This window comes from Hypanus sabinus, unplaced genomic scaffold (genome assembly GCF_030144855.1).
Source record: "Hypanus sabinus isolate sHypSab1 unplaced genomic scaffold, sHypSab1.hap1 scaffold_193, whole genome shotgun sequence".
Lineage (NCBI taxonomy): Eukaryota > Metazoa > Chordata > Chondrichthyes > Myliobatiformes > Dasyatidae > Hypanus > Hypanus sabinus.
Genome location: NW_026780025.1, coordinates 226,616 through 238,065, shown reverse-complemented (window position 1 = coordinate 238,065; position 11,450 = coordinate 226,616). Strand labels below are relative to the sequence as shown.

The following is an 11,450-nucleotide window of genomic DNA, read 5'->3' as shown; positions in this document are numbered from 1 at the left end:
CATCCCATGATACAATCCAAGTGTCAGACATTGAGAAAATCTCACTCCGGGCCGTACTGATACAAAATTTCTGCGTCAGCACACACTAACGTTTTTTCCACACTGTTAAAACACATAGCCACAGCGTCAGACTTTGAAAGAATCTCCCACCAGACCATCCATCACACACTCCCCGGATCAGACACAGGGTGAAGCTCCCTCCGTGTCTCCTATCAAACACTCCTTTGGTCAGATACAGACCAAAACACTCTCCACAAGAGCCATCAATCACTCCTGAGGTCAGAAACAGAGTGAAGCTTCCTCCGCAACATACCACACACGCTCTAGGGTTAAACCAGAGTGAAACTCACTCTGCATCATCACATTACACAATCCCGGGGACAGAAACACTGAGAAACTTCCTCCGCCACCATCCCGCTCCCACTAACCACTCAGAGACTGAAAGAAACTTCCTTGACACCAACACATCAAATAGTACCCGGTCAGAAACTGAAAGCAGCTACCACCACACTAACCTATAAAATACCCGGGTCAAGCACTGAGAGAAGCTCCCTCCGCACTGTTCCATCACACACCCTCAGGACAGAAGCAGAGTGAAGCTCCTTCGTTGCAGTCCGTTCACATACTCCCTGAATCAGACACAGAGTGAATCTCACAGATTACACAGATACAGAGAATTCCTCCACACCATCCCATGATACTCTCCCACAGTCAGATATTGAGAAAGTCTAACTCCGATCTGTCCCAATACAAAATTCCTGTATCAGCCATAGAGTGAAGCTCCTTCCACGTTGTCACATGACACACACTCATGACCAGACACAGAGTGAAGCTCCCTCCACACCATCCCATTACGCACTCCTGGGATCAGTAACAGAGTGAAGCTCGCTCAACGCAGTCCCATTACACACTCGCCGAATCAGACAGAGCGTGAAGCTCCATCGCATTGTCACATCACACACTTCCCAGATAAGTCACTTCACATCACAGATTCCCCGGATCACACAGAAAATGTAGACCCGTCTATAGCGTCCCATCACCCACTCCCAGGATCAGACACAAGGTGCATCTCCCTACACACAGTCGGATCACAAACTCCCAAGGTCACACACTGAGAATTCCTGCCACACCAACCCATGATAAACTTGAGGGGTCAGGCATTGAGAATATGTCACTGTGGCCTGTGCCATTACAAAACTCTTGTGTCGGACACCGAGTGAGCCTCCCTCCACAATGTCACACCACACAATCACAGGGTCAGGCATTGAGCGAATCTCACTCCAGCCTGACCCATTACAAAATTTCTGTGTCAGACATAGACTGCAGCTCCCTGCACTCCATCCCAACACACAGTACCCCATTATACGTGGAGAGAATCTCCTTCCACACTATCCAACCTCCAGTGACTGGATCAAACACAAAGTTAACCTCCCTTCCCACCGTCTCATTAAACACTCCTGGGTTAAGCACTGTGAAGCTCCCTATACAACGCCCTATCACTAAATTACTGTGCCAGACACAGAGTGATATTCCCTCCACACCATCAGATTACACACACACACAGGTCAGACTATCTCATGAAATTCCCTCCACACCATCTCATCACACAGTCATAAGGCCAGATATTGTGAGCATCTCCCTACAGACAACCCTACCTCACATTCCCCGGATCAGACACAATGTTAAGGTTCCGCCACACTGTCTGATTATACAGGTGTGGGATCAGACAGAGAGTGAAATTCCCTCCACACCCTCCCATCATCCACTCCTTTTATTAAAAACCCAGTGAAAGACCATCTGCACCATTCCATCACTCACTCCCATGGTCAGACACAGATTGAAGCTTCCCCCACACCATCCTTTTACACAATCTCCATCCGCACCACCCTACCTCATACTCCCCGTGGTAGACAGAAGATAATGCTACCACACCATTTTCCCATTAAACACAACAGGTGTCAGAGACAGAGTGAATCTCACTTGACACTATCCCATCAATCACCCCCTTGTTCAGAGCGAACCTCCCTCCACACTGTCCCATCACCCACACCCGGGGTCAGACACAGAGTGAAATTTCCTCTACACCGTCCCATCAGACAACCCCAGGGGTCAGGCACAAAGTGAAGCTTCCTCCACACCATCCCATCACCCACTCCCGGGGTCAGATACAGAGTGAAGCTCACTTCACACCGTCCCATCACACACACCCGTGGTCAGACACAGAGTGAAGCACCCTCCATAACATTCCATCACACACATCCGGGTTCAGCAACAGAATGAAGCTCCCTCCACACCGTCTCATCAGACACTTCCAGGGTAAATAACTCAGTGATGTTCCCTTTGGACCACCATCTCATCACTCACTCACAGGGTGAGACACAGAGCGAAGCTCCTTCCACAGTATCCCATCACACACGCTCCAGATCTGACACGGACTGCCACTCCTTCCACACTGTCCCAACACACAATGCTTGATCAGATACGGATTGAAGCCCTCTACATACCATCCCATCACACACTTCCCGGATTAGTCATAGGAAGAAGCTCCCTCCACACCGTCCCATCACACACTCCCAGATCGAACAGAGTAAGTTCCCTCCACCACATCCCTTCACAAACTGCCCAGATCAGACAGAGTGAAGCTCCCTCAAACCCGTTGGATTACACAATCACAGGGTGAGAGACAAGAGAATTCCCTCCATGCCATCCCACGATACACTCCCAGGCTCAAACCTTGAGAAAATCTCTCTCCGGGCCTTCCCATTGCACAATTCTTGTTTAAGAGTGAGGATCCCTCCACACCATCCCATCACACACGCACAGGGTCAGTCATTGACATAGCCTCCCTCCGCACCATCCCATCTCTTGTGGCCTGCTCCTCTTTCCTGTTTTCTGTGTGTTCAAAGAGAAAGAATAACCAGACCCTTCTTGAGCCTGCAGGGTTATCCAGTGGGTGTGGTAGGGAGCATTGTTTGGAGCCAATTGTTCCCAAACTGTGTCATCTATTTGGTTGAGGGACCAAATTCAACATTTCCGAGTCTGTCATTGTCAGAATATGTATATTTATACATTGTTAATAACACAAAATGTATAGTTATATATTGATTCTGACACAAAATTTATACAGTGTCAATGACACAAAATGTACAGTATATTTATATGTTGATAATGACACATAATTGTATAACTGATGTTCTGTGTGTTGTTAGAATGTGCTTACCTGTGATGCTGCTGCAAGTCAGTATTTCTCTCTGCCTGTACCTTCCCGTATTGTGCACTTGTCAATAAATCCGACAGGGACTGAGAAAACTCAGTGAGATTTGAGCAGTGATGATCAGAAGACCATACGATCATAAGACATAGGAGCAGAATTCAGCCACCCAGCCATCGAGTCTGCTCCACCATTCAATCATGGCTAATCATGATCTTTTCTCCTCCTCAACCCCAGTTGCCAGCCATATCGCCATAACCTTTGATGCCATGTCAAATCAACAACCTAACAATCTCTGCCTTAAATGCACCCAACGACTGGCCTCCACAGCCACTCATGGCAAGAAATTCCACAAATTCACCACCCTTTGGCTGAAGAGATTTCTCTGCATCTCTGTTTTGGAAAGGCGCCACTCTATTCTGAGGCTGTGCCCTCTTCTCTTCGACTCTCCCAGCATGGGAAACATCCTTTCCACATCTAGGCCTTTCTACATTTAAAAGGCTTCAATAAAATCACCATTCATCCTTCCAAATTCTTGTGAGTACAGACCCAGAACCATCAAATGTTCCTCATATAATCCTTGCACTTCTGGAATCATCCTTGCAAAACTCCTTTGGACTCTCTCCTTGTCATCACGGTGAGTTAAATGTAAAGAGACTGTCCACGGTTAAATGTAAGACCCTGAGTGATGTTGATGAGCGGAGGGATATTAGAATTCAAGTACACAGCTCCCTGTATGTGGCTACAGAGATTGACACTGTTACAACGAATGAGGCGAACCCAAGTGCAAGACACAGGCATGGAGATTTAGTTGGGATGCAGCCGTGAAAGGCTGGAGAGAGAGCTTGGTGCTGAAGCAAAGCTTTAGGAGATTTATCTTCACGCAGAGAGGCAGGATTTCACAGGTAATTCTCAGTACTGGAGCAAAACTTAGAACACAGTCTTAAACGGCCGGGAAACGTTAATAACCACATAGCCAAAAACAGCGATCAGGTAACTAGTGCAGTAAACCCGAAGTTCTTATGCTACAGGACTTGATGGAAACTAGGTGTACCGTCCTCAAAGATAATTAGGGGCAAATAGGGAATTAACGGTCGGGACCATGACAATACACCCCCCCCCCCCTAACAGAAGCCCCCAGGGGAATCCCTCCCAATTGACCAGGTACTGGAGACCACTGCCTCGGCGGTGCACATCCAGTATTCAGCGGACTGTGTACGCTGGGTAGTCGTCAATGCTCCAGGAGGGTGGAGGGGGTTCGGCAGGAGAGCACAAAGGGCTGAAAGACACAGGTTTCAATTGGGAGACGTTGAACGTGGGATGAATGTGAATGAACCTGGGCAGTTTGAGTCTGACCGCCGAGGGGTTTAAGATACTCTCGATCTCAAATGTTCCAAGTAGCGATGTGCGAATTTCTTGGGTTCATTCTTGTGGGGGATGGCTTCAGAAGAGAGGCAAACTTCCTGCCCAGGACGATAATTGGGTGCATGAATGCGATGGCGATCACCAGTCCTGCAGTTGCGGTCGGCTGAGCGGAGTAGGGCCACGCGTGCATCCTTCCAGATCTTGCGGCACCGGCGGAGATGGGCCTGAAGTGAAGGCACAGCAATGTCATCTTCACGTGCAGAGAACAGAGTGTGTTGGTAAGCGAGGGAGCTTTCAAAGGGAGACATTCCGGTGGCGGTGCTGACCAGGGAGTTTGGGAGGGGCTACAAAGTGTGCGGCTTTGGAGAAGCGGTCCACCACGTTGAGTGTAGTAGTGGTCCCATGTGAAGGGCGTAGTCCAGTAACGAAATCCAGCGCAATGTGAAACTAGGGACAGGTAGGGGATGAAGCAGCAAGTCGGTGGGAGGCTTTGCCCCGGGCACATACAGAACAGGCAGAGACGAAGGAGCAGGTGTCAGCGTCCAGAATGTCACCAGAATTATCTCTTCAGAAGGGATAGAGATCGATCCCGGGACGGCAGGCGAAAGGAGAAATGTGCCCCCAATGGAGAACCTGAGACCGACCTGATCGAGGCACAAAGAGGCCATTGGGGGATCTATTGCCTGGGTCAGGTTGAGTTCGGTGGGCCTCTTTGACTATTGATTCGAACTCCTAGGTGAGGGCAGCCACCACACAGGATGGTGGAAGAATGGACTCCGGTTTGGGAAGGCCATCCTCAGAGGCGTATTGACGGGAGAGAGCATGGGGCTTCCCGTTCTTGGATCCCAGACGAAAGGTAAGTGTGAATCTGAAACGCCAAGTTCCAGTGCCTAACGGGCCTGGCGGGAATTCAGGCATTTGGCGGTTTGGATGTATGCGAGGTTCTTGTCGTCAGTCCAGACGATGAATGATGTTCAGCTTCCTCCAGCCCGTGCGTCCAATCCTCCAAAACGAGTTTGACGGCCATAACTCCAGGTTCCCAATGTCGTAGTTCCGTTCGGCGGGGGATAGATAGTGAGAGAAGAAGGCGCAGGAATGGTGTTCTTGGTCTGGGTTGGAGCGTTAGGAAGGGCCACTCTCACCCCAGAGTCGGCGGCGTCGACTTACCCAATGAGTTGCCGAGAGGGGTCCAGTTGGGACAGGATGGGAGCGGAAGTGAAACGCCTCTTTAGCTTCGAGAAGGCTGAGTCCGACTCGGGGTCCCAGTGAAAAGTTGTCGCTGGAGAGGTGAGTCGAATAAGGGGCACTGCCACCCGGCTTTAGTCCCTGATGCAGCGCCGGTAGAAGTTTGCGACCCCCAGAAATCGCTGGAGTTGCTTGAGTGTCGTGGGTTTTGTTTACTCCGCCACCGTCCAGATCTTTTCGAAATACGCCCTCACTCGCCCGCTCTCAATGATGTACCCCAGGAACTGACAGAAGGGACAGGGAACTCGCACTTCTCTGCCTTAACGAATAGCTTGTTCTCCAAAAGCCTCTTAAGAACCTGACGGACATGGTCGGTGTGTTCCTGAAGACTGTAGAAGAAGATTAGGATGTCGTCCAAATAAACAGAAACGAAGCGGTGAATAAAGTCCCTAAGCACATTGTTTATCAGGGCTTGGAAGACGGCAGGGGCACTGGTGAGACCGAATGACGTTACCAGATATTCGAAATAACCAAGAGGGGTGTTAAAATCTGTTTTCCACTTATAGCGCTCCCTTATCCTGACCAGGTGATAGGCATTCCGCAGGTCCAACTTGGAGAAAATTGTGGCCCCGTAAAGGAGCTCGAAAGCGGAGTTGATAAGGCGCAGGGGATACTTATTATTTGTGCTGATATTGTTCAGGCCCCGGTAGTCAATGCAGCGCCTCAAAGAACCGTCTTTCTTGCTCAGAAATAAGAAACCTGCCCCTACCGGGAAAGATGAGGGTCGGATAATGCCCGCCGCGACAAAGTCATTTAGGTAAGTCTACATTGCTTACCTCTCTGGTCGGGACAGGTTAAACAGCCGACAGGTGAGTAGAGGAGCTTCGGGGAGAAAGTTAATTGCGCAATATCAGGATGGTGTGGAGGCAGGGAAAGAGCCCGTTGTTTGCTAATCACTTCTCCCAGATCGTAATACTATGCTGGAACCTTGGATAAGTCGGAGTTTCAGAAGCAGACGAGTTCAGGGTGACTTCTGGTTAAAGGGCTGATTGTAGACAACTGGAGTGACAGAACGAACTCTAGCTGACTATCCGGTGGACCTGTCAATGTGGGAATATGGCGGCTTAAACAGTGGTACCCAAGAACTGCAGGAGCTTGATGACAGGACATTAAATTGAACCGTATCTGTTCCCGATGGTTCCCGGACTGAATAAGAGTGTGTGACTCAGGTCAGTTGTCTACCGTCCAGTGCCTGGGCTTCCAGAGGGGTAATCAACGGCTCACGAGGAATTCTGGCCCGGAAAGCTAAACTTCATCCAAAAAGTTTCCCTCAGCGCCAGAGTCTGTTAGTGCTGACAGAGGCAGGGACTGTTGGTTGTACTTAAAGCAGCTGCAAGCTGCATCCGGGTTTGGGGAACAGAACCCGATGAATATTGTCTGGCTCACAAGGGCCCCCCTTTCTAATGGTGAGCCTTCCTTTTTTGGCCTAAGGGAACAGGTAGCACGAAAATGGCCAGACTGACCGCAACAGAAGCAATCCCCAGCTCTGAATCTCCGGAGTCGCTCTGTGGGAGAAAGACGGCTCCGTCCCAGCTGCATGGGTTCCTCTCCCGGGGCCGTGGAAATGGCCGGGCTGGGAACTACTGGAGGAGCAGGAGGAGGAGAGAGGCTTGCTCTTGCAGGAAGCGGAAATGAGTGCCGTGGAGTGGCCAAAGTTGGTGGATGACCAGTTCTTTCTCTATGGAGTTCTCGGAGACGATTGCCCAACCTGGTGGCTAGGGAGATCAAGGAATCCAAGTTGTCGGTGTCGTCCCTTGCCGCCAACTCGTCTTTCACTTTGTCGCTGACCCTTTGGAGTGCCTCATCGTCCCACCCCGAGTCGGCCGCTAACGTCCGGAACTCCACGGAATATTCGGCAACAGTGCGTGAGCCCTCGCAGAGAGTGAGTAGATGCTTGCTGGCGTCTTTTCCACGGACGGAGTGGCGAAATTTCGGCGATAAAGGTGGCGAAAGGTTCGTTATCCCAAAACGCTGTGGCCCACGCTAAGGTACTTCCAGGCAACAACCCCATGATGTAAGTGTAACACCCACCCAACAGGCTGGTATATGTCTAGTGGAAAATGAGATCCAACCACACACCAACTCCACCTCCCGTACACGCAGGTGCTGTGAGAATCAAGCTTATGCCTCATCCACGCACACAATATCCAATTCACACCAGATACCGTTATGAAATACACTTTAAAGAGTTTACTAAAACTAAAAGTGTACTAGGCAATACAATATATATGAAAGAAAAGAAAAAGCAAAAGGCGCCTACTTATCAAAGTTCAGTCAGTTTAGTGCACATTGTTGGATCTCAAACATCGAACCTTTCGACCCCTCGTCACTTGCCTCCGACCTCCACGTCCTCGCACCCGGGACCCCCCCCCCCCCCCCCGGTGGTCAACCAAGCAGTGCAGTGCACATCCACCTTCCTCGGCGTCTTCTTCCCGACTCTCCTGAAAACCCGCGTAAACCCCCCAAGCTCCCAGCCCCAAAAGACAAAATAACATTCCCCATTGGTTAACAAATGAAATCAATCCCCCTTTCAGCAAGTCTAAAGCTAAACAACTGCGAGAGAAACACTTATCAGACAAAGAAGCATTCCTACTCTTAACAAACCAAAGAAGCCATTTTGAGTAACAAACACAGGACATTGTACATTCTCCCCCCACCAGCAAATGTCATGCCCTCATGGCATCACCAGAGTTCCCCAAAGCTTCTTGCAACACACAAAACCCAACCCAGGTGCAGAAAGCAGCGACATAACTACACAGAGCAGTAGAAATCACACTCGGTTCACCTCGTACCACAAATGTCTACCGCTCCGGGGGGCACCTACTTCTCTGAGATCACCGTACCCCTTCTGCCGACCCTTCCGCCTCACTGGGCTCCCTCTTCACCTGCGAACCCAATGCCTCGGACACCCCAGGTCTACCTGACAGACCTTCACTCCTTCCCTCACGGGGTTCCCCCCTCACCCGCGAACGCTCCGGTTCACGGTCGAGTTCCACTCTCTCTCCCCCCAATGCTGGCTGCCTCTCCATCTGACCCTCAATACCTTCCGTCCTCTCGCCCAACTCAGAAAGGGAAGGGCCAGGAGCCTCCTCTTCTGGAACTGGAGCTCCAGCGAATGGGAACAGGGGCCACTCATCTGAGTTGTCATCTTCTGAATCGGTAGGCATTCCCGGGTTAAGGACCCGTCCCCGCTCTTCAGCAGCGGCCTGTTCCCTCGCTCCGCGCCCTCGCAGAGTCCTTGTACTAGGCGCAACCTCCCACTCGGGCTCCTTGTCCATCTGCACTGCTTGACCCAGGGGCAGCGGGTGATTCCGATGGAGTACCTTGATAGGCCCATTCCCATCCTCAGGTTTCACCCGGTAAATTGGTAGATTCGGCATCTGGCTCTCTATTACATAGGGGCTGGCCGCCCATCGATCTGCCAACTTGTGCTGACCAGGTAGTCCCAAATTCCGTTAAAGGACCCGGTCGCCCGGTAATAATTGTACAAACTTCACCTTTCGATCATACCGCATCTTATTCTTCTGATTATGTTTGGTAGACGCCGCCTCGGCCAACTCGTACGCCGGCTGTAACTCCCTCTTCATATCGGACACATACTTTAGATAGGGCTTCCCGGGTAATTCACTGACTTCAGCCCCAAAACACAAGTCAATGGGCAACCTCGCTTCCCGCCAGAACATCAGATAATAGGGCGAATACCCTGAGGCATCATTGCGAGTACAATTGTCACAGTGAACCAATTGTCCAATATGACGAATCCACCTGCTTTTCTGCCCAATCTCCAGCGTCCCGAGCATATCCAACAGGGTCTTGTTGAACCTCTCTGGCTGAGGATCTCCCTGTGGGTGGTAAGGGGTAGTCCTGGATTTCTCAACCCCAAGCATAGTCAGTAATTCATGGATAAGGCGTCTCTCAAAGTCCCGCCCCTGATCACTATGGATCCGTCTTGGAAGGCAATAATGAACAAAATACTTCTCCCATAACACCTTCGCCACTGTCGTCGCCTTCTGATCCTTAGTGGGAAATGCCTGAGCATAGCGAGTGTAATGATCGGTGATGACTAAGACATCCGCGGTGTTGTTGGTGTCAGGCTCAATCGACAGGAAATCCATACACATCAGGTCCAGAGATCCCGCACTCTGCACGTGCGACAGTGAAGCCGCCGGCGCTGGCAAGGACTTCCTCTGGATGCAACGACGGCATCCCCTACTCTATTCCTCGACCTCCCCATCATTCGGGGCCAGTAGAACCGGTCTCTGAGTAATCCATAGGTCTTTTCCACCCCCAAGTGTCCAAAATCATCATGTAAGGCCTAGAGTACAGTCTGCCGATACTTCTCCGGCAGGACCAGTTGCCAAGGGCGGGGTTGGTCCGGAGGCGCCGATACCCGGTACAAGATTTTGTTCTTTAACTTCAATCGAGGCCACTCCTTCAACAACAGAGGCACGGACGGGTGTTTCGCCTTCTCAGCCAACGCCCCATCCCCCTTCTCGACAGCTCTTCACACTGTGCCAAGACCCGGGTCATTCTGCTGAGCAGCTGCCACTTCCCCCGGACTCAGTTCTGGCAACTGTTTAGTCCGCAGTGCGATCAGGTCACAGTAAGCTAGAGGTATGGCGTAGTTAAAAACTCCCAAAAGGTCCACGGCTCGCTCCAGCCTTCCTCTTCCCTCGGCCTTCACGGTGAAAGCAAACTGACACATCGCCTTCACTCCAGGGGCAGGGACACTTTCCCACTCCTCGTCCTTCTCCTGTTCACCCGGCTCCCGACGTGACAAAGCATCGGCATCGACATTCTTGCTTCCTGGGCGGTATCTCAGGCTGAACTCATAAACCGACAAGGCCGCCAGCCACCAATTTCCTGTGGCATCCAGTTTAGACGAAGTCAAAATATAAGTGGAAGGATTGTTATCCGTTCTCACCTCAAAGTTGCCTCCGTACAGGTAATCGCGCAGTTTGTCCACCACCACTCAATTCAGCGCCAGGAACTCCAACTTGTGAGTGGGATAATTTCTCTCAGAGGGCGACAAGCTTTGGCTGATTAATGCTATGGGTCTCAATGCTTTGCCTTGCTCCTGGTACAGAACAGCCCCGAGACCCTCTCGGCTGGCATCCGTGTGCAGCACATATGGCTTTTGGGGATTGGCAAAAGCCAACACCGGGGCCCGGGCCAACGCCCTTTTCAAAGATCGGAACGCCTCTTCACATTGATCATCCCATCTCGAGCCAAAAGGTTCCGCGGGATTCCAGTATCCTCCAGCGTCCTGCCTCTGGTTCCCCGTCCACTTCTTCCCCACCGGGAGATAGCCACACAACAGCTGAGTCAACGGGTGACACACTTTGGCGTATCCTTTCACGAATCGGCGGTAATACCCACAGAACCCCAAAAATGAGCGCAGAGCGCCCAATTTCTGTGGTCTCGGCCAGGTGGTCACGGCCTCTCTCTTGGTTGGATCAGTAGCCACTCCCTCTTGCGAAATGATATGGCCAACGTAGCTGACCGACGACTTGCAGAACTGGCATTTGTCCAGGGAAAGCTTCAGCCCTTCTTCATTAAGCCGGCCCAACACCTTCAACAGCCTCTTCTCATGTTCCTCCAAAGTCGATCCAAACACTATCAAATCGTC

The 11,450-nt window shown here is 51.0% G+C and overlaps 1 protein-coding gene across 1 annotated transcript in view; it reads right to left on the bottom strand.

The window, feature by feature from the left end:
* The window catches only part of LOC132387510 (zinc finger protein 585A-like), a 275,678-nt gene that overhangs the window by 84,278 nt on the left and 179,950 nt on the right, over nucleotides 1-11,450 (bottom strand). The window lies entirely within an intron of this gene.